General features: G+C 46.7%; 1 protein-coding gene across 2 annotated transcripts in view; it reads left to right on the top strand.

Moving 5' to 3' along the window:
• LOC126484324 (uncharacterized) overlaps positions 1-26,016 on the top strand; it is a 506,434-nt gene that overhangs the window by 283,067 nt on the left and 197,351 nt on the right. The window lies entirely within an intron of this gene.

Below are 26,016 nucleotides of genomic sequence, written 5' to 3'. Positions count from 1 at the left end.
GTGACAGAAATGCGTAGGTCTAAACTTGGCTGCTTTTCTTTTGTACATGGAATCGCAGTCAATAAGCTCAGCGAACAAACTATTAATCCCACGTTAAAAGAACAAAGTTGGTGCTTTGGAGAGTTTTAGCTGGAATATAACTGTTATTAGAAATGTGATCAACTGACGCACACTGTAAGTCATTGCAATGTAGTGTGTGAGTGTGTGTGTGTGTGTGTGTGTGTGTGTGTGTGTGTGTGTGTGTGTGTGTGTGTGTGTGTGTTCCAGTGATTATATCGAGAATGAATACCTTCTCCCAAAGTAACGACCGTGTACACACGTCTGCATACATACGTTACCAGTTTGACGAACATTACGCACTAACGCTCCCCATACTAATCCCACAGACAATATCTGGGACTACTTCGAACAGTGGGTGATACATAGCAATGAACATCCCCGCAGTTAGGTAACTCTTTGGGATCTAGTCAACAGTGAGTGGGTTTAGCTGGACGTGGCACACCCGGAGAAATTTATCGACCCGCCCTCTACGCTCAACTGACTGCATAATCAATACTAAATATGGTGCTAAAAGGCGGCTTAACTGTTAAAGTGTGGAATTATTTCAGACAGACTAGCTGCCCACATGTCTTACCATGGGAGAAAAATAAGAAACAGACCGCCACCAGCTAATTAGTTAGTCTCGATATAAAATGGCGAATAGCTCAGATTCGAAAGACCTACAATCTTAAAGAACTTCATCTGTGATACCCTGATCTCCTGTGGGGGTATGTCTGTTTCTTACGATCTGCTTTTCTCCGTGTCCTAATTTTTCGACTGTCATAACGGCTTCAGACCGTAAATAACTGATTTTACTGCGACATAAATACGTGGTTTTACATCTAAAGCGCCAGCATCCCAATTTATCATACTCGGTGAGATGTTCTCAGCAGTGTACGCGCCCGGAGATTAAGACCGCCCGCTCTATGCCGTTAGGCACGTGGACCACTCGTCGCCAGTAAACATCATTCCGGCACACGTGCTGGGCGCGCCGGAACAGAAGCGGCAGCTAGACGCCGATTAAAAATACGCGCCAGGAAGGGCCAATAAAAATTCCCGTGCCGACTACGTCCACGACTCAATGGATCACGTCAGCTAAGTTAACTGGACCTGGGCAGGAAAAGCCCACCTCCTTTCTTCGGAAGCGGCAAGTGGCGTATTTTCGAATTCGTCGAGGAATGCTGCTGCCTTGTGTGTCACCGTCTGACTGCAGTGATTTCTCATATTATCGCCGCGTAGGAAGCTGGCTACGTATGGTAGTGTTCGCGGTCTGCGCACAGTGGTATTAACTACATACGGGGTGTTAAAAAAGTATCTCCGCGGTGCCGTATGATTGTTAGCCGCGCGTGCCGTACGATTGTCCGCCTGCCTGGGTTACTTCCCTTCCAAGTGGACCCTCCCAACATTCCCCCGTTCCCTTCATCTCAGCCAGCGTCAGTAGTATCGTTGGTGCGTGTCGTTACGTGTTGACGTCAACGTTTAAGTTTAGTTCCTATGTTCGTTTGTTTCGTTTTTGTCACTGCTAAATGCTAACACTTGAAGAACGTGTGTTTTTAGTCGAACAAGTGTTCAAAGCTGGCGGTAAATACACAACTTCAGTTCGTCAAACATTTAGTTCATTTTTCCCGGAGACAACACTCCCACATGGTGATACTGTGCGAGATTTGATTAACAAATTTCGAAATACGGGTTCAGTGACAGATGCACCGAGAAGTGGTCGTACTAGCGTTTTGCCTGAGGATAAACTACTCGGTATTTCCGATAAAATGTCCAGGAGTCCGAACAAGTCAGTACGAAAACTCGCCCAGGAAATCGATGTTAGTGTCGGAACGACCCACACAGCTGTAATGAAAAAATTAGAACTTTTCCCGTACAAAGTGACAGTCGTGCAAGAACTGAAAAATACTGATCATGGCAGTGACTGCATTATTGTCAATGGTTCAAAAATTTCGTTCAACAAAATGGAAGGGATATTCTTAATGAAATGTTTTTCATTGCTGAGGGGTGGTTTCATTTATTCGGGTACATGAACTTGCAAAATACTCCATTGTGTATTCATGAGGAACCACCTCATTCTGTGAAAATAGGAGCTTGGATTGCAATTTCTAGACGTCGTATTGTGGGTCCCATATTTTCCAACGAGACAATAAACGCAAAACTATACTGCAGTGATGTTCTGTACCCATTCATAGGAGAACTTGGGTTAAGTGAAGTACTGAACGGTTATTTTCAGCAAGATGGTGCAACCGCGCAGACAGCTGGCGTTTCAATATTACTGCTTGCTGATATTTTTGGTGATGGCATAATTTCACAGGGACTTTGGCCTCCACGATCGCCTGACCTAACACCACCTGACTTTTTCTTCTGGGGTGCAGCGAAAGCAACTGTCTATAAAAACCGCCCAAAATCCATCGATGAACTGAAAAGTTCAATATCCACTTTCACTGCTTCTGTTACAGAAGAAATGTTCCAGCTTGTGTCTGGTAACATGACTAGACGGATTGCATTGTGTGTTCAACAACAGGGGGGACATTTTCAACATATAATGTAAAAATTTGTAAGTAAAAATGAATATTCAATAAATTAATAACTTGTATTTCACTGAGTTTCATTTCAGTATATCCACTGCGGCATACGGCACGCGCGACTTACAATCATACGGCACTGTAGAGAGACTTTTTGAACACCCCGTAGAAAATTTTACGCGGACAACAATTAGTTTATTATTTTATTTGTTTTATACTGTCTATAGTGAGCGACAAATATCTCTATAAAACCCACTGTGTGCGTTTATATACGTTGTACTGGGTCGATTTCAACCAAATTTAGTCTATGAAAAAAGCTCTGTGGGAATAGGAACCACGTCTTTCTCCTAGCTGTGAGGGTGAAAAGGGATTGACATAGTAACCTAACTCAGGAACGTTTGCAGCATTTTCAGCCAAATATTGTACACACATGACGCATATATATGCATGAAAATACTGTGGACTACTACTGCACCAAAAGGTGAGAATGGAAGTGAGAAGCCGGGAAATGTGAAAAAACTCTGTAACGACCAATGTTGGTATCGAGGTCGCTGGGCAGGTCAGCGTCAGTCCCGATGACGTTTCACCCTCCCTATTCTTTATCCGTTGCTACGCCAAATTATATAATGAACCTTCGACTGGGGACTTTCACTCCTGGCTCGTCACAACATAGGGCCCTAGGCCCTGATAAGACTCAAATGATCATAATCAAACATAAGTACATTACTCGAAGACTCCATCTACTCTATTTGGCTAGAAGATGTTTCCCCCGCATTGAGACAGTGTTATCGCCCAACCAAGCAATAACCCAACGTTCATTGACAGCCACAGACCGATTAACCTCATCAACGTCCTTTGCAACCTGAAAAGATAGCATTCCAACGATTATGATCAGTTCTCGAATCACAAGTCCTTCCGTTACAGTATATTTTCAGGAGATGGTGCTCCACAGCTGGTAAATGCTTCAAAAAAGTCGTAATCACCGCCTCAAGCTACTGATAAAATTCTTTATTTAACAATCAGTTTCGGTCGATAGACCATCACCAGGTTCTTAAAAGCATTTACGGCATCATATTACGCGAATATAAAAAAATTGACAAACTCGTTGTTTTATTACCTGTCGTCAGTGTTGTCACACCGAATGGTTGGAATGGCTCTAAGAACTATGGGACTTAACACCTGAGACTTAGAACTACTTAAACATAACCAACCCAAGGACATCACGCGCATCCAAGCCCGAGGCAGGATTCGAACCTGCGACCGTAGCAGCAGCGCGGCTCCAGACTGAAGCGCCTAGAACCGCTCGGCCACAGCGGCCGGCGTTGTCACATCGTAATATAAACAACACCGTCAATGTATTAACTGTGCAAGACGGTGCACTCCTTCACGTTAAATCAGCAATCGACGTTAACGTTATGAAGCACTCTGACGATGATTTGATAATTGTTTAAATTTCTGGATGGCGTCGTTAATTCCAGATGAATTCTCTCTTGATAGAGGGACTGGTGGCTCTCTGTTTAGTCTCTTAAATCCCAACCAACCGACGTTTTACCACAAGGAGCGGAGTCTGGGTGAAGGTCACAGTGTTAAATATCAGCATCTCTCTCTAACGCCTGAAGTAATTTCTATCGTTCTTGGTACTCGTAGCACTTGTTACCTGGACAAAACGTCTGTGACTGCAGAACATCCCAAGCACACCTAACATCCCAACCACACCTGTAACTGGGGATGGGCGTGAAATCGGATGACATGTAAAAACGGCCGCATGCGACCTAGTGGTATTTCTCTGTTCTCCACATACAAAACGAGACAGCCAATGTTTTACAAATATATTTCATAGGATATGAAGAGTAAGAGATCAAGGATCTGTGGCAGGAGCAAGGCATAACTTAGGACTAAACGTTCAAAGAATGTTTCACGAACACAACAATCTCATTGTTGTTGTTTGTAAGTTCAAATAAATGTTACTTTCATAACTCATCGACTTCGTTTAACCCAGACTCTGGCGATAAACAAAATTTAAATAAAAGCAGTAACATGACTAAAGTGTAAAAATCAGATTAAATTCTAACCTTGGTAACAAACATGCAAATTTTTTATTTCATTTGTACTTCTAAAAAGTGCCTTGTCCACAACTGCTAGCATACCTTTTATCCAGGCAGAATTAGAAGTTTTCTCAGCGGTCAGATAAAACTGCAGAACAAAATTCTCTACAGATAAAGATAATTTCATGTGTAGACTCCATATCAAAGTAACGAATGGTACTGCAGTGATGCTTGATCTAGGAGATGGGGGTTAGAAAACTGGTTGTAAAGGGTCCTTTCATCATCAGGGCTCATCAGGCAAGGGGACGAAAAGGACGGCGGGAAGTTTCTCATGACAATAGGTTGGGCCACTACCTTGGGTATAACCTCAGGCTTCTCCATCGTCTGTCACGATGTCAGGGCATGTGATATTGTTGGTGGTGACAGTTCCCTCCAACGCTCACTTGAATAATGGTGGAATGTGGAACTGAAACTGATTTAATAAAGGTCCACGGTATTAATAATCGACAAGCAGACTACATGGCCACAGTTATTTGTTTCACTTGAATGTCACCTATGTCGAAATTGGTGCCATTCTCAGGACGTGAGAGTTGTTGGCTAGGTGGATGGGTCCGGAAATTCCTCTCTGCCTACTTGGGAAAGTTCCTTGTGGAAATGGCTTGTTGTTACTTCCCCCGAGCAGTTATGCAGTTCCAGGTGCCTGTCTCTTTCGTGCGGATAACTGCTTGTACAGTGTAGTTCTATGTTCTTCCAGTCGCGCATCCTGGGTTCGTTTCTGGAGGAGGACACAGTGATTCAGAATTTGACGATGGTTTAATGCCGGGCAGAGTAAAAGTGTTTCTGAACACACATTGCACCGAACGCTTCTAACGATGGGCCTCCGCAGCCGATGACCCATGCATGTGCCAATGTTAACACCACGACATCGGAAACTACAACTAAAATGGGCAGTTGACCACCGGTACTCGACGTTTGCGCATTGGTAGAGCGCTGCGTGGTCTGATGAACTCCGATACCTTCATCATGCCGATGGGAGGGCGTGAATCCGCCGTCTTCCAACGGAACACTCCTTGATACTTGTACTACGGGACGGAGACGAGCTGGCGGCGGCTTCATTATGCTCTGGAGAACAATCACTTGGGCATCCATTGGTCCAGCGGAGCTCATGTAAGGCGGCATAATGGCCAAGGAGTGTTGTACCCTGGTTGCAGACTACTTACACCCCTTGATGACGACCATGTTTGCCGACGGCAGTGGAGTTTTTTAACAACATAATGCGCCATGTCACAAGGCCATGAGTGTGATGGAGTGGTTCGAGAAACACAGTGTCGAGTTCCAATGTGTAATAGTGGTGTCGAACAGTGCACTATCACCTCATAGGCCTGATGTTCGTAGAGGGAGCACTGAATTGCCCAAGTATCTCAGCTTCGTAAAGGACCACCTTCTACGCACGTTCGATGCTCTCCTTCAGACTAGGAGGAACTTGTAGTATCAACATAGTGGATATCCGGCCCACAGTTCACGAATTACGACTGCGTGTCTTTTCTCTAAATCGATGGATTGGCCGAAGAAGACCAGTACCTTGGCCGGTCCGTTCGCCAGATCTGATGCCACTGTGTTCTTGCTGTTGGAGAAGCTGAAAGACAGTACAGTTGCCATAGAAATGCTAGAACGTGTTCAGCAATCATTTTATGGCAGACTGCTAGCTTGTGTTTAAGTTGGTGGTGGTCATTTTTAGTACAGGCTTTGAGGGTATTTCGTTCTTTACGTGCAGACTCCACAGAGGTACTATATTCATCTTTCTGTGTCTTTCGTTTGTCCTAGGCAATGCCCCATTTAACAACGCGACACCTCCGGAGACGTAATAACTTCTGTGTAGGTCTGCACATAAGCACTCATGTCTAATTCACATTCGTTTGTGCTACCACATGGAACAAACATCAATCGGTACTTACAGTGTTCTAACTACGATATCTCGTAAACTGTTTGCTTTAGACACATGAAACAATACCATTGACATGCCAATTTACTGTACTCTGATTGTGGTACTGTCAATAGGCATTGTTCCAGTGATATATTTGTACCTTTTGTAAATAACTACCCATTCGGAAGTGATAATACTCCGTTTATGGTCTGCAAAGACGGATCCTGCCCACCATTTCAATATGTGAAATCCGCATATCAATGGGGGCCTTAGGTTCATGAGATACCTGCGGTGCAAGTTATAGGTGAGTCGCCTTGTATCACGTAAAACCAAAATTAGGGAAGGCGAAAGGAAGGCAGATTTGTTTGGAGGGTTTTTGGAAAGTGGGATGCATCTCTTCAAGAAATAGCATACAATACACTGGTGTGACCAATTCATTTGTTGCAGTATTTGGAGTCTCTATCAGGTAGGTATTACAGATATACAATAAATTTAAGGACGTGTTGCTGGGTTCGTAATTTGTCGCTGTAGTTGATAGGAAAGTATAACAGAAACGCTCGGCGAACTTAAATGAGAATTCCTGAAAGAAGAACGACGTAGTTTTTGCAAAACGTTTTGCGAAAATTTGAAGACCCTGTATTCGAAAAATGTTGTGCGAAAATTAGGCGGCCAAAATCTTATCGTGTGAGGAAAATTGGTGCACGTACAAACGCATATAGGAAATCATTTATTCTATTCTATAATACTCGAATGGAATTGGACAGAAAATCGATAATATTTCTCCGAAGTACCCTCAGACATGGACTTCATGGACTTCACAACTCCTTGCAGAATATGCGTGTAGATGGAAATGAACTGCGCGAACCAAGGATCGTGTAACAAACTGGATAGTTCTTATGGCATGCAGTTCGTAGCAGATTTAAAACGGAAAAATTGCATTCGGATTGTCTGTAGTGCACGTCTTCATTTGCCACAACAGCGGAGAAATAATGCTTGCTGTTAGACGGATCCCCGATCAACGCTGCAGCTGCTGAAGGTAAGTGGGGACTGGCTGCGTGGAGCCGCTCCAGAGGTTAAGCCGCGGCAGTGGCTGTCGAAGTGAGTGCTGCCAGCCTGTCTGCCTGCCATATTACATTCAGGAATGCGAGCTCCAAGGTCGGTCGACTCGCAAGGCCGTAGCGGATACAATTCATACCAGTCGGATATGCTCTTGCGTAATATCGGCGCCATGTGGGAAGGAGCTGTAAAGTTACGCGCTTTAAAGGAGAGTTAGTTATATGAGGTAACAGAAGTAATCTCTACCTAAAATAGATGTTACTCTTTGAACGTTTCTGCCAGAGACCCACAGATTTCGTTTCTTGATAAACTAAAACATAGCGGTCACGAATTGTAACCAGATTGCAAACTGAAATGCACTGAGTCTGCACACGCATCAGCCTATTGCACAGAGTTTACCAAAATACGAAGTAGTTTTCACGAAAATTTCAATCATTGCATTATAAACAGTCTAAAAAAACTATGTTGGGTCTCGGGAACCACGCCAATAAACAAAATTTTTAACAACAGCAACAAAACAAACCGATGGGCTGCTATCAAAATAAAGACGCAGCAACACAATGCGTCAAGACCTGGGACCGTAGAAAGCTGCGGCCGCTGGACGCACGAGTCATCCTTCTACACGGAGTGGGGCTCCCGGGGTCACCTACCCTCAATTAACTTCATAAAGTTCCAAATCATTTTGAATATACAAGGGTGAATTAAGTAAACGAGATGTTCCAAAATTCCCGTTAGAAACTTCTAGGACTTGTAGAGGGAATAAGCACTTTACTTTGAATAGGAACCCATGTCCAGAAAAGTCAGCCAACGACGCTATAGAGTGTGAAACTTATAGGCGCCGGCGCCAGTAAACTTATTTATATACAGGGCGACTCCATGATGACATTACAAACATTTCTAGTATAATGGAGGAATGTATTAATCAGAGGTAAGGGTCGCTGTACCGCAAACGAACGAGAGGAAAGTTACAAGCGAAAACAGTTTCCATATTTCTGACTGCGGAAGACGTGTACCGGTACGGTTGTTGCTAAGATTGTAGGGTAGGAAACTTCAAGATGTGGTAGTATGGGCCAAAACAAAATGTGTCCAATAAACACCGGTTCTACACTACTGGCCATTAAAATTGCTTCACCAAGAAGAGATGCAGATAATAAACGGGTATTCATTGGACAGATACATTATACTAGAACTGACATGTGATTACATTTTCATGCAATTTGGGTGCATAGATCCTGAGAAATCAGTACCCAGAACAACCACCTCTGGCCGTAATAACGGCCTTGATACGCCTGGGCATTAAGTCAAGCAGAGCTTGGATGGCGTGTACAGGAAGAGCTGCCCATGCAGCTTCAACACGATTCCACAGTTCATCAACAGTAGTGACTGGCGTATTGTGACGAGCCAGTTGCTCGGCCACCATTGACCAGACGTTTTCAATTGGTGAGAGATCTGGAGAATGTGCTGGCCAGGGCAGCATTCGACCATTTTCTGTATCCAGAAAGGCCCGTACGGGACCTGCAACATGCGGTCGTGCATTATCCTGCTGAAATGTAGGGTTTCGCAGAGATCGAATGAAGGGTAGAGCCATGGGTCGTAATACATCTGAAATGTAACATCTACCGTTCAAAGTGCCGTCAATGCGAACAAGAGGTGATCGAGACGTGTAACCAATGGCACCCCATACCATCACGCCGGGTGATACTCTAGTATGACGATGACGAATACACACGTCCAATGTGAGTCGTCAAACACGGATGCGACCATCATGATGCTGTAAACAGAATCTGGATTCGTCCGAAAAAATTATGTTTTGCCATTCGTGCACCCCGGCTCGTCGTTGAGTACACCATCGCAGTCGCTCCTGCCTGTGATGCAGCGTCAAGGGTAACCGCAGCCATGGTCTCCGAGCTGATAGTCCAAGCTGCTGCAAACGACGTCGAACTGTTCGTGCAGATGGTTGTTGTCTTGCAAACATCCCCATCTGTTGCCTCAGGGACCGAGACGTGGCTGCACGATCCGTTACAGCTATGCGGATAAGATGCCTGTCATCTCGACTGCTAGTGATACGAGGCCGTTGGATCCAGCACGGCGTTCCATATTACCCTCATGAACCCACCGATTCCATATTCTGCTAACAGTCATTGGATCTCGACCAACGCGAGCAGCAATGTCGCGATACGATAAACCGCAATCGCGATAGGCTACAATCTGACCTTTCCCGAGGTCGGAAACGTGATGGAACGCATTTCTCCACCTTACATGAGGCATCACAATAACGTTTCACCAGATAACGCCGGTCTAATGCTGTTTGTGTACGAGAAATCTGTTGGAAACTTTCCTCATGTCAGCACGTTGTAGGTTTCGCCACCGGCGCCAGCTTGTGTGAAAGCTCTGAAAAGCTAATCATTTACATATCACAGCATCTTCTCCCTGTCGATTAAATTTCGCGTCTGTAGCACGTCATCTTCGTGGTGTAGCAATTGTAATGGCCAGTAAAATGCACACCTCGGAATCTATGAGTACTTAGTGAATAGAAATGTGATGTGATGAAAAAGTGCACATAGCCCGTCAGGTATGCATTTTAGAGCCCATTTTAACTGGACATTTTTTCCTTGTTTTGGTGAATACTACCACATCTGAAAGTTGTCTACCCTTCTGTCTTAGCAACAAAAGAACCAGTACACGTATTCCACAATCAGAAGTATACTTTGTGATCAAAAGTGTCCGGACACCCCAAAAAACATGAGTTTTTCATTTTAGGTGCATTGTGTTACACCTACTGCCAGGTACTCCATATCAGCGACCTCAGAAGTCATTACACATCGTGAGAGAGCAGAATGGGGCGCTTCGCGGAACTCATGGACTTCGAAGGTGGTCAGGTGATCGGGTGTCACTACTGTCATACGTCTGAACGCGAGATTTCCACACTCCTAAACATCTCTAGGTCCACTGTTTCCGATGCGATAGTGAAATGGAAACGTGAAGGGACACGTACAGCACAATTTGTTTCTGGTACAGGGACCCTTATCTCAGTTTAATATATTCATCCTTTATCATCCTAGAAAGTTTGTAACTTCTTCACGGAATCACCACCATACATACACACATACATTTACAGACACCGACGCCTATAACTTCGACTCTTTCGCGTTGTTGGGTGACGTTTCCGGATGAGAGTACCTATTCAAAATATCATGTACTCATTCTCCTCTAAAACTCCTAGAAGTTTGTAATGGGAATTTCCGAACACCCTGAATAACTTCATTAGATTACAATATAAGTTCATTTAAAAAGTTCAACATTTATGGAGATGAACGTAGTGGTTTCATAACTAATGCGAAATTTGATGACTTACCTGATATATCATTTTCAAAACTGTAGCGTGGTCTGACTGAGGGAGTTGGCGTAGCGCCTAACACACTGGACTGGCATTCTGGAGTGCCGCGTTTGAAATCCCCATCGTACATCGAGAGTTAGGTTTCTCATGATTTCCAAATATCGCGTAAGATAATGGTTCCTTGAAAAAGGCAAGGCCAGTTTCGTTCCCTAGCGTTTCCCAGTGTGCAATTGTGCTCAATCGCCAAGTGACATCGTCGTCGACGAACCCTACTGTGCATTTAAACCTTTAGGTACATTTAATTCGTTAAATGAAACGTCGTGAACAATGCAGGCGTTTCTTCAACAAAGTTGACACTGTTTTCTCAGACGCACCACTACTGCCCACAAAAATTATGAATAAACTAAGCAAGGAATCGTTAAGTATAAAATGATATTAAAATGTGCGGTGGCACGTATTGTTAAATCTAAGCGAAGTAAATATTTACGTACAACTTTATCACTTGTGTCTCAGAACTTTCGTTCCAACTCAGAAACAGAGGCATTTATTGCAAATGCAACAATTTACTTTTTCAACGGGACATAAAATATCAAGTAGCCTTGAAGATTATCAGCATTTCTGAACACTACATCTCGCGTATTTCCACAACATATATATATATACTCGTGCAAGGTGGCAGGCAACGAAATTCGGGAATAACACAGACAAGCATTTGCTATTGACCACTGAATAATTACTGCAAACATATAAATCTTGAGCGCTAAATTTTCTGTTGTAATTTTGCAGAAACAAAACGACAAGGGTGACTGTAAAAAAAAAAACAGCTTACAGTATGTGATCCAGAATGAGATTTTCGCTCTGCAGCGGAGTGTGCGCTGATATGAAACTTCCTGGCAGATTAAAACTGTGTGCCTGACAGAGATTCGAACTCAGTATGTGATGTTGGCAATTACTCTAGATATGCGTGTGACTTCTAATACAACACTTAAATATTGTGAAATCTGACTGTTAGCTGCTTCAGACGTTGTTATTGTAAATCACAAAAGCTTCACAGCCAGAAATAAGTGAACGACCCAGAGCAGAGCATGTAGACCGATGGGAACGTTTCCCCTAGCTGCAATATGGCAGACACTGTACACGGCAAGGATCTGCGAGCATGCTCAAGTTCTATGCCACGTCACTATAGTCCTACATCCATTTAGTACAAAGACCATTACGTAACACCGACCTCAAAGCTCAATTACCTAAGAACATCACGAGAAATAATTCACTTCATAAATTACTCATACGGGTATCTACGAAGTAAAATAGCTTACCCGCAAACAACAAAGACCCATCACACTTTCTTGGGACATTCCTGAAATTACCTTTACGACTGTCGATTTTATTCTGTTAAAAGCGGCGTGATTCGTTCTGTCTACAACCCAGTCATCATATGGTTCGATACTCGGTAAGCTCGTATTTTTTTCAGTAAATGAGAGGTGCGTATCAACTGCCTTCCTCCAGTAATGGATTACGGGATGAACCTGAGCGCCGATATCTACGGCGCACTAGATCACAGGGACGGACAGAGCGGGTTGAGTTTCGCAAGATCTCTGTTTTCGGAATTCATTTTGATTTCGCAGTGGAGATTTTCGTTCACAAAAAATTCATAATAATTGAACATAAAAGGTGACAACAATACAGCGCATCTGGCCCATGTCCCTTCTTGAAAATGGAAATTACTTGCACTTCTTTCCAGACGGTAGGGATCCGTCGTTGCTCTAGCAACCTAAAACAATCCGCTGCTAGCAGGGGCGCAAGTTGTTTCTCATAGTCTCTGATTGAAAGGTGGGACCATATTACGATGTTCCTCGGGGAACCAGTTTTCGAAAATAGAATTCAGTATTTCGGGCTCAGTTGTCATTTTCTGTTTACGTGTCAGCATACTGACATGTATGAATGAATAGACGATTTCGATACATTTATTGATTTTTACGTATTTTTACGTAAGATCAAAACTTCTTAGGGTTTTAGTCAGACCTGTTGGCAAAATTTAACTTTCAAATTCATTCATACTTTCTCTTTTTCACATCCTTACGCTAATTATCGCTTCGTTCGGCTTTTGTGTAAACTAGGTTTAGACCTCTTTTAAATCTTTGACGAAACTCTCTTCGTTTCCGAAGAAACTTCCTAACACGGCGATGAGACGACGGTGGGTCTTTCCTATCCCTTAAAACTCCGCTCGGAACTTAGTTGTCTAAAAAATATCGATGTTTTTCAAATTCATCCACTTTTGCTCCAGATCTTCGTCCTCGGAGTCCGCAGCTCGTGGTCGAGCGGTAGCGTTCTCGCTTCTCACGCACGGGTTCCCGGGTTCGATTCCCGGCGGGGTTAGGGATTTTCTCTGCCTCGTGATGACTGGGTGTTGTGTGCTGTCCTTAGGTTAGTTAGGTATAAGTAGTTCTGAGTTCTAGGGGACTGATGACCATAGATGTTAAGTCCCATAGTGCTCAGAGCCATTTGAACCATTTTTCGTCCTCGGAACTGGATGTTTCATTTTAACTGCTTAGATACTCTGCAGTTTGTATGCTGTTACTCTTTCTAAACAGAACTTTTTCGTGTCGTCCTTAAGGTTCCTTATAACTCCCGTACTCACTAATGTCATCACACCCTTATCATCACTGATGTACTCCCCCACTTTGATTAGAAAGGTTCAGGTTTCTTTGTCTCTCGGAGCCCTAAAACGTTATCTGCTCGAAGACATTCAGAATAATGTCACACGAATAATTTTCTGGCATAAGTTTTGATCCCATTCTGTAACAGTGGCGCTGAAGTCTCGCCTCATGACAACAGCGAGATAAAAATATTCTGCAAGTTCCCTGCGGAGGGTCCTGCCGCTACAGCTCCTGATACAAGCGGTCTCTGGAAGCGTCCGATTACCATGTCTGACCCACCTTTGATGCTTACCATCACCTAGATTCGCGATTACCGTGCCTGTCCATCATTTGATGCTTAATTTCACCTGTATTTGCGATTCTCTCTTTTATGGATGATAATCTTCCTCTTAGAGCTCAACTGAAGGTGTCACTGAAATTCTGAAAACTTCTTGCTCCCCTCACATAGATGGTACTGTCCATGGTTACGTTGCGAATACATGTACCTCTTACGACATAGATGGAGATTCCTCTTCTGGTGGAGTGAGAAAAGATTCTCGACGAACCCATCAATAAACTCAGCGAAAACATACAGAAGAAGTGCGATTCAAGGTCAGTTTTCGTGGTCAGTGAACACCATATTAGGTGATATTGCTGATTCAGTTGATTATGTGCTATCAGAACAGTGCAATGATGGCAATAACTGGTCTTATGTCATACACACAAGAATTACAAAATATCTATATCAGTATACAAGTCTGCATTTTACTGTACTTTATCTGCAAATATATCCTCACATTACGGTAATTTTTAAGTAGAAAAGTGGTATAATTTTTGTCTGATTGCCCAACTGTTTTGATAACTGTAGTTGCGACTTACTGTAGGCAGTTTAAAGATATAGAAGTAATTCAGGAACAGCGATGAAGGTACAACCTGCTGTACGAGAGGTAGCTGTAAAGTTTTAACTATCGGCGTGAAATAAATAGTTATGTAACTAATGTTCAGACGTCTGCAGACGTGGTACACATGGAAATTCCCGCATTACAGTAAGACAGTTCGCCGGGCAGTGTAGCCAAAACCAAAAGGGCAGCATATTGGTGCCTCGTTTTCTGCATTTGAAAGGGAAAAATACTGTAACAGTCCATTTTGAGTTAGTGGTATTCTAAGGCGACAATGCACGATTTTTTGACGCAGTGTTTAGGTGGCGCAGAAGTTCTTACTTTAATCAAACAGTTCCGATTGCGAATGACCGAAGTTGCAACCACCTCTCTGTCAAACGGTTGGAATTTTCCATAGAAGTGGAGGTTCTGGTGTTCGAAAAGGAAGGAAGCTGATGGTTTAAGAGCCGTCAACATCGAGGTCATTAGAGACGGATGACAAAATCTAATTGTTTTCGAAGATGGGAAAGGAATACGGCCGTGTCCTTGGAAGGGTACTACCCCGACATTTACATGGAGCGATTTAGAAAAATCGGGGAATATCTAAATCTGGATAACCGAAGCGATAGTTGAGAAAGCGAAAAAAAGTGATGGATCAAGTTTTCATCATCTTTCACGACGTTCAGAACATGAAATAGGTCACGACCCGCTGAGTTCGCGACTGTTCACACCCTTGCGAAACACCCGCCTAGTCGAGGCAGCAGCTTCAGTACTGCAGCTGTGTCAGGCCAGTCCAGATCTCCTCCTCAGCTGCGTATTCACCGTGAACGAGTGCCGAGTTTTCCGTATGGGCCAGGGACAAATGAGCAGACCAAGCATTCGAAACATGTAGACCCATCACAAAAGGAAAGGCGAAAACCAAACCAGGTGATGCTGAGTCTTCCGTGGGAATGGGTTATGTGGTGCTAACAGCGTGTACGAGGTGAAAACCAGTCAAGAAATACACTCCTGGAAATGGAAAAAAGAACACATTGACACCGGTGTGTCAGACCCACCATACTTGCTCCGGACACTGCGAGAGGGCTGTACAAGCAATGATCACACGCACGGCACAGCGGACACACCAGGAACCGCGGTGTTGGCCGTCGAATGGCGCTAGCTGCGCAGCATTTGTGCACCGCCGCCGTCAGTGTCAGCCAGTTTGCCGTGGCATACGGAGCTCCATCGCAGTCTTTAACACTGGTAGCATGCCGCGACAGCGTGGACGTGAACCGTATGTGCAGTTGACGGACTTTGAGCGAGGGCGTATAGTGGGCATGCGGGAGGCCGGGTGGACGTACCGCCGAATTGCTCAACACGTGGGGCGCGAGGTCTCCACAGTACATCGACGTTGTCGCCAGTGGTCGGCGGAAGGTGCACGTGCCCGTCGACCTGGGACCGGACCGCAGAGACGCACGGATGCACGCCAAGACCGTAGGATCCTACGCAGTGCCGTAGGGGACCGCACCGCCACTTCCCAGCAAATTAGGGACACTGTTGCTCCTGGGGTATCGGCGAGGACCATTCGCAACCGTCTCCATGAAGCTGAGCTACGGTCCCGCACACCGTTAGGCCGTCTTCCGCTCACGCCCCAACATCGTGCAGCCCCCCCCCCCCCCCCAGGGGATCCACAACTCTTTTGTGGATACGTGTGTAGCGAGCACGGGACCCCGAGCTAATGTGGCCTTCCTTCCTTTCCGGGCTGCATACCTTCCCTTTCCGTATCCTTCCCCATCCCCCGTCTTCGCCCCCCCCCCTCACCTCTGGCTCTTTCCTTCCCCTTCTCCCCCCCTGGGGAGTATGGTTTGTGCCTACGTCCGGAGACGGACGCTTGTAAATGTACCGCACTCTTTGCCTTCCTTGCTTGTATGTCTTCATCTTTCTTCGTCCTTCTCTTTTCCTTACCTCTTCTCTTTACCTCTTCTCTTTACCCTTTTCTCCGCTGCGGTGTTTGAGACCTCTCTTCTTTCCTTTCCCTGTCTCTTTCTTCCTCCCTGTGCGTGTCTGAAGGCCGACCCACGCACTTCCTTGCGTAGCCGGTGACGGGGTAACGCGTAATTCCCCGCCCCGGGTAGACAGGTAGGACACGTACGTACCCCCTGGTAACGGCCAGGCCCAGGGAGGGGTGATTACCCGAGCTGATACCTTCCGAAAGTTCCGATTGGTCCCTCCGTCCGGTTGTCGGGAGGTGTGACCTGAGGTGTGAACAATCACCTAAGGCAGGTGTGCCCTCGGTGAGGGCCCCCACAAGGGAGGAGCGCGCCATCGGAGACGCCGGTAATCATGGGGGATTCTTCCGCAATGGTTTCCTCACCTTCCACTCTGTCTGCTCACAAACGTAAGTTCACTGAGTCTCAGCCACAGACGGTTCTTCCATCGTTGCCACAGTTCCTTGTTGTTTCTCGGTCTGACGAAGGTCACGACTTTTCCACGGTCAACCCTTTCATTATTCAGAAAGGTGTCGACGCAATTGTGGGTCCTGTAAAGTCTTGTTCCAGATTACGGAATGGCACCCTGTTGTTAGAAACACACAGTGCCCTCCATGCTCCAAAATTGCTGCGTACTTCTCTGCTCCACACCTTCCCTGTCCGGGTGGAACCGCACCGTACCTTAAATTCCTCGCGTGGAGTCGTTTATACACGCTCTCTCGATGGATTGTCTGACGAAGAAATTCAGCACTATCTGTCTGACCAAGGCGTCACGGCTGTTCATCGGGTTATGAAAAGGGTTGACTCGAACATCATTCCAACCCGCACTGTCTTCTTGACATTTGACAAAGTTCAACTCCCATCAAAAATCAAAGCAGGCTATGAGATAATTTCCGTTCGCCCTTATGTCCCAAACCCTACGCGTTGCTATCGATGTCAGCGGTTTAATCACACCAGCCAGTCCTGTTCCAATCCGGCCAAATGTGTTACGTGTGGTAGGGATGCCCATGAGGGTGCTTGTCCACCTCCATCCCCTCGCTGCATCAACTGTTTGGTTGACCACGCTGCTTCCTCTCGAGATTGCCCTGTTTTTAAGGACGAAAAGCTGATCCAGGAAATCAGAGTGAAGGAAAAGGTGTCGACCTTTGCTGCTCGAAAGTTACTCGCCAGTCGACAGCCCACCGTGCCTCAGAAAGGAAAATACAGCACTGTCCTTGCTTCTCCTCGGCCAACAAAGGAGGCGGCCACGCAGACTTGCGACCTCACATTTAGTACCACGGTCGTCCGATCGGCCAGCGCAAAGATCGCCCGTTCAACCTCACCTCTTTCGCCTGCACACTCTATGGCTCACCCTTCGTCGGGTTCTGCTAAATCTCGAGCCCAACAGTCAGACGCCAAGTCTTCAAAAAAAGAGCATTCTCGTGAAGAGTTTTTACGTACTGCAACTTCACAACCATCGGTTCCTCCTTCATCTAAACATACCTCCAAGAAGGCTACGAAGAAACACAGTTCCTCTCCTTCTCCGCCAAGGCGTGTCCCATCTACAGCACCACCTGGCGGAAATCGCCCTCGGCCATCTTCTGTGTCGCCGAGGCGCACTGTTGGTGGCCGGTCAACTGGCCGATCGTTGGTGGCAGGAGCTGCTCCTGACCAACCTATGGATCAGGATCTTCTGCCTTCGACTGAATGCCATTCCATGCTGTCGGTCGCAAGCTCTGAGCAGTCGTTGAGTTGACAGCACCCTTGGTCACGTTCCTCCATTTTCTGTTGACCCTATGTCCATTATCCACTGGAATATCCGCGGCATTCGCGCCAATCGGGAGGAATTGTCGATCCTCTTACGATCCTACTCGGCGGTCATCTTCTGTCTTCAGGAAACAAAGCTGCGTCCCCATGACCGCTTTGTTCTCCCTCATTTTCAGTCCGTCCGATATGACCTCCCCTCTGTTGAAGGCACTCCAGCCCATGGAGGACTCATGATTCTGCTCCATGATACTCTCCATTATCACCCAATCCCCTTAAACACTTCCTTCCAAGCTGTCGCCGTCCGTCTTTCCCTTTCTGGATACACGTTCTCTCTTTGTACGGTATACATTCCATCGTCTACACCAATGGCACGAGCTGATCTCCTTCATCTTCTTGATCAGCTTCCACCCCCCTATTTGCTGGTTGGGGACTTCAATGCCCACCACCCGCTTTGGGGATCTCCACATCCTTGTCCACGTGGCTCACTATTGCTAGACGTCTTCCACCAAGCGGATCTAGTCTGCCTCAACACTGGGGTCCCCACATTTTTGTCTGCCTCCACGGCAAATTTATCCCATTTGGACCTTGCGGTCGGTACTGTTCCGCTAGCTCGGCGCTTCGAATGGTTCGCCCTTGATGATACACACTCGAGTGACCACTTTCCATGTGTTCTTCGACTGCAGCCTCAACTGCCATATATGCGCTCGCGACGCTGGAAGTTTGCCCAAGCCGATTGGACACTTTTTTCGTCTCTAGCGACATTCGATGACCGTCGCTTTCCCAGCGTCGACGATGAGGTCACACATTTTACCGACGTTATTCTCACAGCTGCGGAACGTTCAATACCACGCACCTCCGAATTGCCCCGGCGCCCTCCAGTTCCTTGGTGGAACGAGGCATGCCGTGACGCAATACGTGAGCGGCGACGTGCTCTTCGCATTTTCCGTCACCATCCAACTTTGGCCAACTGTATCCGATATAAGCAGCTCCGGGCGCGATGCCGTCGCGTCATCCGCGATAGCAAGAAGGCAAGCTGGAAATTCTTTACTAGCTCATTTAACAACTTCACTCCCTCCTCGGAAGTTTGGAGTCGGCTTCGACGGTTCTCAGGCGCGCCTAGTTTCTCCCCGGTCTCTGGGCTCACTGTCGCGCATGATACCTTAGTGGACCCCGTCGCAATTTCTAACTCATTGGGTCAGCACTTTGCTGAGATTTCGAGCTCTTCAAATTACCCGCCAGCGTTTCTCCCGAAGAAACGTGCAGCGGAAGTGCGACATCTTGCTTTCTCCTCTCAAAATCGCGAAAGCTATAATACTGTTTTCTCCATGCGCGAACTCCAACATGCCCTCTCTTCTTCTCGCTCCTCCGCCCCAGGACCGGATGGTATCCATGTCCAAATGTTGCTGCATTTATCAACCCATAGCCTGCGTTACCTCCTTCGCCTTTATAATCGAATTTGGACCGACAGTACCTTTCCCAGGCGATGGCGGGAAGCTATTGTCGTTCCCGTTCCGAAACCTGGAAAGGACAAACATCTCCCCTCTAGCTATCGCCCCATTTCTCTCACGAGTAGTGTCTGTAAGGTTTTGGAGCGTATGGTGAATTACCGTTTAGCTTGGTGGCTGGAGTCCCGCAGTCTTTTAACACCAGCCCAATGCGGATTCCGAAAGCATCGTTCTGCTGTTGACCATCTTGTTGCTCTCTCCACTTATATCATGAACAATTTTCTCCGGAAACGCCAAACGGTAGCAATATTTTTTGATCTGGAGAGAGCGTACGATACCTGTTGGAGGACAGGCATCCTCCGCACACTGTTCTCTTGGGGCTTTAGAGGCCGGCTGCCCCTTTCTCTTCGCGAATTTATGGCAGAGCGCACATTTAGGGTGCGGGTGAACACTACTCTCTCCCGTACTTTCTCCCAAGAAAACGGGGTACCCCAGGGCTCCGTGCTGAGTGTTGTACTGTTTGCCATCGCCATTAATCCAATTATGGATTGTCTCCTCCCTGATGTCTCGGGCCCCCTCTTTGTGGACGATTTTGCGATCTACTACAGCTCTCAACGGACCAGCCTTCTTGAAAGACGTCTTCAAGGATGTCTCGATCGCCTCCACTCGTGGAGCCTCGAAACCGGCTTCCGTTTCTCACCCAGTAAGACCGTTTGTGTTAATTTTTGGCGACGTAAGGAGTTTCTTCCGCCCTCCTTACATCTAGGTCCTGTCAACCTTCCGTTTTCCGACGTCGCTAAATTCTTGGGTCTTATGTTTGACAGAAAACTGTGCTGGTCCTCCCACGTTTCCTATTTTTCGGCTCGCTGTCTGCGTTCCCTTAACACCCTCCGTGTCTTGAATGGTACCTCTTGGGGAGCGGACCGAGTGGTCCTTCTCCGCCTCTATCGCGCCTTAGTGCGCTCGAAATTGGACTATGGAAGCATAGTCTACTCCTCTGCTCGGCCGTCTATTCTTCGGCGTCTCGACTCTATCCACCACCGTGGATTACGTTTAGTGTCTGGAGCTTTTTACACCAGCCCTGTGGAAAGCCTTTATGCTGAGACTGCTGAACCTCCGCTGTCCAATCGGCGGGCAGTCCTTCTGAGTCGTTATGCTAGCCATCTGTCTTCCATGCCTGCTAATCCAGCCCATAACCTTTTTTTCGACGCCTCCTTTGATGTCGGGTATGCCGGCCGCTCCTCCTCCCTACTACCCCCGGGAGTCCGCTTCCATCAACTGCTCCATTCTCTTTCCTTCCGCTTTCCTAAAACCTTCTTGACAACTTGGGGTACAGCACCGCCTTGGCTCCGTCCCCGGATCGACTTGCTCAGAGACCTATGTCAATTTCCCAAGGATGGTACCCCTACACTTGTTTACCGTCGGGCATTTGCTGCTCTATGTGCACAAATGACGGAAGCCACATTTATTTACACCGATGGCTCGAAAACATCGTTAGGTGTAGGGAGTGCCTATATTGTTGGCGACACCCCAAATCACTTTCGGCTTCCCGACCAGAGTTCGGTTTATACTGCGGAGCTTTACGCTGTTCTCCAGGCTGTCCACTACATCCGCCGCCATCAGCGGATACAGTACGTAGTCTGCTCAGATTCTCTCAGCTCTCTCCTAAGTCTCCAAGCTCTTTACCCTGTGCACCCTCTGGTCCACCGGATTCAGGACTGTCTGCGCTTGCTCCACCTGGGGGGCGTCTCAGTGGCGTTCCTCTGGCTCCCGGGACACGCTGGTATCTGTGGAAATGAGGCGGCCGATATAGCGGCCAAGGCTGCAGTCTCTCTTCCTCGGCCAGCTCTTCAGTCTCTTCCGTTTACCGATCTACGGAGCGGTTTATGTCGCCAAGTTACTCATTTATGGCATGCGCATTGGTCAACACTTCCCCACAATAAATTGCGGGAAGTGAAAGCCCTTCCTTGCGCTTGGACCTCTTCCTCCCGAACGCGTCGTCGGGAGGAGGTAATTTTAGCTCGACTCCGGATAGGGCACTGTCTTTTTAGTTATCGACATCTTTTAAGCGGTGACCCTCCCCCACTCTGTCCCCACTGCTCTCAGCTGTGGACGGTCAGACACCTTTTAATTGAATGCCCCTATTTTAATCCGTTACGCTCCCGTCTACAGCTATCGCCTGATCTATCGTCGATTTTAGCAGATGACACGCGCTCAGCTGACCGTGTTTTACAGTTTATTAGTGACAGTGAAATGACGTCAGTCATTTGAAGTTTTTTTTTTGGGGACAACCAACCCATTTCTATAGTGGACTTTTAAGCATTCCTTCTGCCTTTAGTTTCTCAAATTTTCTGACTTTGTTTCCATTGCTGCTGATTTTAAATTTCGTTTTTTTCCTGTTTTCTACGTCACGGGCTGGGCGCTAATGACCATAGAAGTTTTGCGCCCTAAAACCACAAACAAAAAAAAAAAATCGTGCAGCCCGCCTCCGGTGGTGTCGCGACAGGCGTGAATGGAGGGACGAATGGAGACGTGTCGTCTTCAGCGATGAGAGTCGCTTCTGCCTTGGTGCCAATGATGGTCGTATGCGTGTTTGGCGCCGTGCAGGTGAGCGCCACAATCAGGACTGCATACGACCGAGGCACACAGGGCCAACACCCGGCATCATGGTGTGGGGAGCGATCTCCTACACTGGCCGTACACCACTGGTGATCGTCGAGGGGACACTGAATAGTGCACGGTACATCCAAACCGTCATCGAACCCATCGTTCTACCATTCCTAGACCGGCAAGGGAACTTGCTGTTCCAACAGGACAATGCGCGTCCCCATGTATCCCGTGCCACCCAACGTGCTCTAGAAGGTGTAAGTCAACTACCCTGGCCAGCAAGATCTCCGGATCTGTCCCCCATTGAGCATGTTTGGGACTCTATGAAGCTTCGTCTCACGCGGTCTGCACGTCCAGCACGAACGCTGGTTCAACTGAGGCGCCAGGTGGAAATGGCATGGCAAGCCGTTCCACAGGACTACATCCAGCATCTCTGCGATCGTCTCCATGGGAGAATAGCAGCTTGCATTGCTGCGAAAGGTGGATATACGCTGTACTAGTGCCGACATTGTGCATGCTCTATTGCCTGTGTCTATGTGCCTGTGGTTCTGTCAGTGTGATCATGTGATGTATCTGACCCCAGGAATGTGTCAATAAAGTTTCCCCTTCCTGGGACAATGAATTCACGGTGTTCTTATTTCAATTTCCAGGAGTGTACTTACTGCACAGTAACGTCGGCTGTGCCTACCTGACACAGGCTGCCTGCCTTTCAGAACCGAGGTGGTTCTGTCAGGTTGAAGCTGCTGACAAGACACCCCTTCAGCGCTCTGCTGAAGTTGGCAGCAAATTCACGTCATCGGTTTGGCTAATAGTGTGCGTGGGAGCAGGTCGCATATATGCACGCTGGAGGGATTCTACAGAGCAGAACGCATTTGCGTCTATCTTTTGTGATCCAGGCCTTGAATAGAACAGACGTCTTCCTTGATAGGCAGGAGCCTCCAGCTCTGCGCCCCGTCACTGGCCACCAACAGTTTTTAACGGGAACCGCCTCCCCTCCCGTTGCCCACTTTGTTCAGTTTGTCTGGCCTCCACGACTGGCCTACATCTGGTAACTTCCTTCACTAGGCGCTCCCCTCACATCCTGTACATTGAAATATATTCTCTTCATTTAACTTAATTTCCTGTTCTGTTATTTCACATCAGCCCTGGATTGCCCACCTGATAAGCCCTAACCTCTCGACCATCTGTACAACTGTCGTCACTTGGGGTATGCAACAGCCTCCCTCTCCCCGCACTTGTATATATGCCTCTCAGGTGCAAATCGTCACAGGAACATGTTTACGAAATCACTTGACGAGGCTACAGGAGGCTACCAAAACGGTGTCATGATGAATTGTCGAAGGAGATGTCTTTGCTCAACGATAACATCCCAACCCATTCTGCACAGAAAGCACACTTGCTGCTGCTTTGGGTCGTCAAATTTTGCCTCACCACCGTATACTTCTGACATGGCGCCCACTGACTACTTCTTTCCTCGATTGAAGAGACCGTTGAGTGACAGGCATTTCAAGAATGACCACTGTGTGATTTTTGCGAGGTTTAAAGCTTCTTGAACAGCCAAAACTGTAGAGTTTTACAGTCAAGACCATGTCACCCATAGTTCGGTATGTGCTTTACTACCTTTCATACCGTTGCTGCACAGCAAACCTTGACCTGTATTTAAAAATGATCGTTCTGATCCACATGTTGCGAGAAATGTTTAAAGAGTGTAACACTACTTGATTCAAAATAGTTACTCCCTAAGTCACCCCTTCTCTCGAAGTCTTCTCCAGTGAACAAAGGTGGATTATCTTACGAGAGCTTCTCACCTACAGCCAATCGTGCTGTTTATCTTACTCTAGTACAAAGTACTTGTAATGCTTTGAAATATGGTAAGACGTTCTTCAATACGATGTCACGGAGGGTTCTGTGGCATCCATTTGATTTGATTTTAACAGGACAGCTAAAACAGCTTAGCTCTAACCCGCCACTGCCCGCACCGAAACTAGGTTTATTGTGCGGTATCGCTCCCGGTACATCTAGTAAAGCGAACCAGTGCCCTTAAATAGTGCAAGGAGTCCCTCTACCAGTTTTTTGTTACACAATTTCTTCAGGTCTAGTTGTCCCGAAGATTCTATATCTTTTACTCTCCAGTGCCATGCATTCAAAGATTAGGTGTGATGCAGTTTCTTCACCCTCATCACAGATCCTACATTTAGGGTCCTCTTCCATTATACCCATTGTATGTAGGTGTTTTTTGAAGTTCCCATGGCCGGTCATCAGTCCAGTCATGAGTTTGATCTCTTTCCTGTTCAATCCCAGGCTTACAGAGCTTCTTTTAAAACATGGCTTGGCATCATTACCTTACCATGTTTTTGTTTATGGACCTTAGTCCAATATCCTATGTGCTGTTTCCTAAGCCAGTTCCGTAGTTCTAATTTGATCATAGGCTTGGTGATTGTCAAGACAGGTTTCGGTCCAATAAATGGAGTTGTTGCCCCCATCCTAGCCAATCTATCGGCTTGTTCATTGCCACAGATCCCTGAGTGGCCAGGGACCCATACTAGGTACACCATATTGCTTCCCCCTAGCTCCACCAGAGCCCTGTGGCAATATGCAACAATCTTAGATCTTGTTGGAGGAGCTGCCAATGATTTCAGGGCTGCCTGGCTGTCTGAATAGATGTAGATGCTACGATCATTGTAGCACCTACTCATATTCTCCTCCACACATGCCCTGATTGCAGTAATTTCGGCTTGGAATACAGAGGCCAGTTTCCCTAGACAGGTGCTGCTCTCCAGTCTTGGCTGAACCCCCTACAACCCTGCCCCAACGCCTTGATCTGTTTTCGATCAATCGGTGGACCAAACGATGTCCCCTGTATGGTGACGAACTGTTTTCTCCCACTGCTCCCTACTTCCAATTATTATATTGTATAGCTTGTCGAAGCAGTTAGGAGTTATTATATAGTCAGCGGGCATTTCCCCAGCCATACCTATATTTACCTCACTCACTATGTTAGTGTGTGATTCTGAATATCCAAATGAGACCCAGTTTTGGCCAGTTTTAGGTCTGTATGCCCCAGCTGCTGCCTCCATCTTAACCCAAAGGTGAAGTGGAGGCATGTCCAGCATGGGTTCCATTCCAGCGGTTGGTGTGCTGCTAATTCCGCCCGTTATGGCTAAGCAGGCCAATCTCTGCACCTTAGCAAGCTCTTTAGCAGCAACCCGCAGTTCTACCTTCTTCCACCACACTATAGCCTCATAGGAAATCTTAGGTCTAACCACTGTGGTGTATATCCAGTGCGTACCCCTGGGGCTCAGGCCCCAGTTTTTGCCACAAGCCCTACTAGTACTCACTAAAGTGCTTTTTGCCTTGGAGCAGATACTCTTAATATGAGGAGTCCAAGTTAGCTTCTCATCCAAGGTTACCCCTAGATATTTCACTGTCCCCTTCACAGGTAGAGTTTCATCGAAGAGCTTTAGATTCCAACTTGCATGCTGAATATCTCTCTTCATAAATGGCACCACAACAGTCTTCTTAGGATTAACACTCAGATCCTGTTTAATGCACCATTTTTGCACAATGTCCAACCCTCCTTGTGCCGCATTCCTAACTGTGTCAGTGAATTTGCCAAGTATTACTATGACAAGGCCATCTGCGTATCCTTGGCAGAAGCATTGTCTGGAATTTAGTTCCTCAATGAGTTCGTTCATCACTAGATTCCACAATAGAGGGGATAAAACTACTCCTTTTGGGCAGCCTCTAGTGGTCTTAGGCATCCATTGATGGGAATAACATGTCGCATTGGAGGGTAAATACGTGAAGGACA

The sequence above is a fragment of the Schistocerca serialis genome, chromosome 6 (assembly GCF_023864345.2).
Source record: "Schistocerca serialis cubense isolate TAMUIC-IGC-003099 chromosome 6, iqSchSeri2.2, whole genome shotgun sequence".
Lineage (NCBI taxonomy): Eukaryota > Metazoa > Arthropoda > Insecta > Orthoptera > Acrididae > Schistocerca > Schistocerca serialis.
The sequence above is the reverse complement of the archived record's forward strand: the minus strand, read 5'-3'. Positions and strand labels throughout refer to the sequence as shown.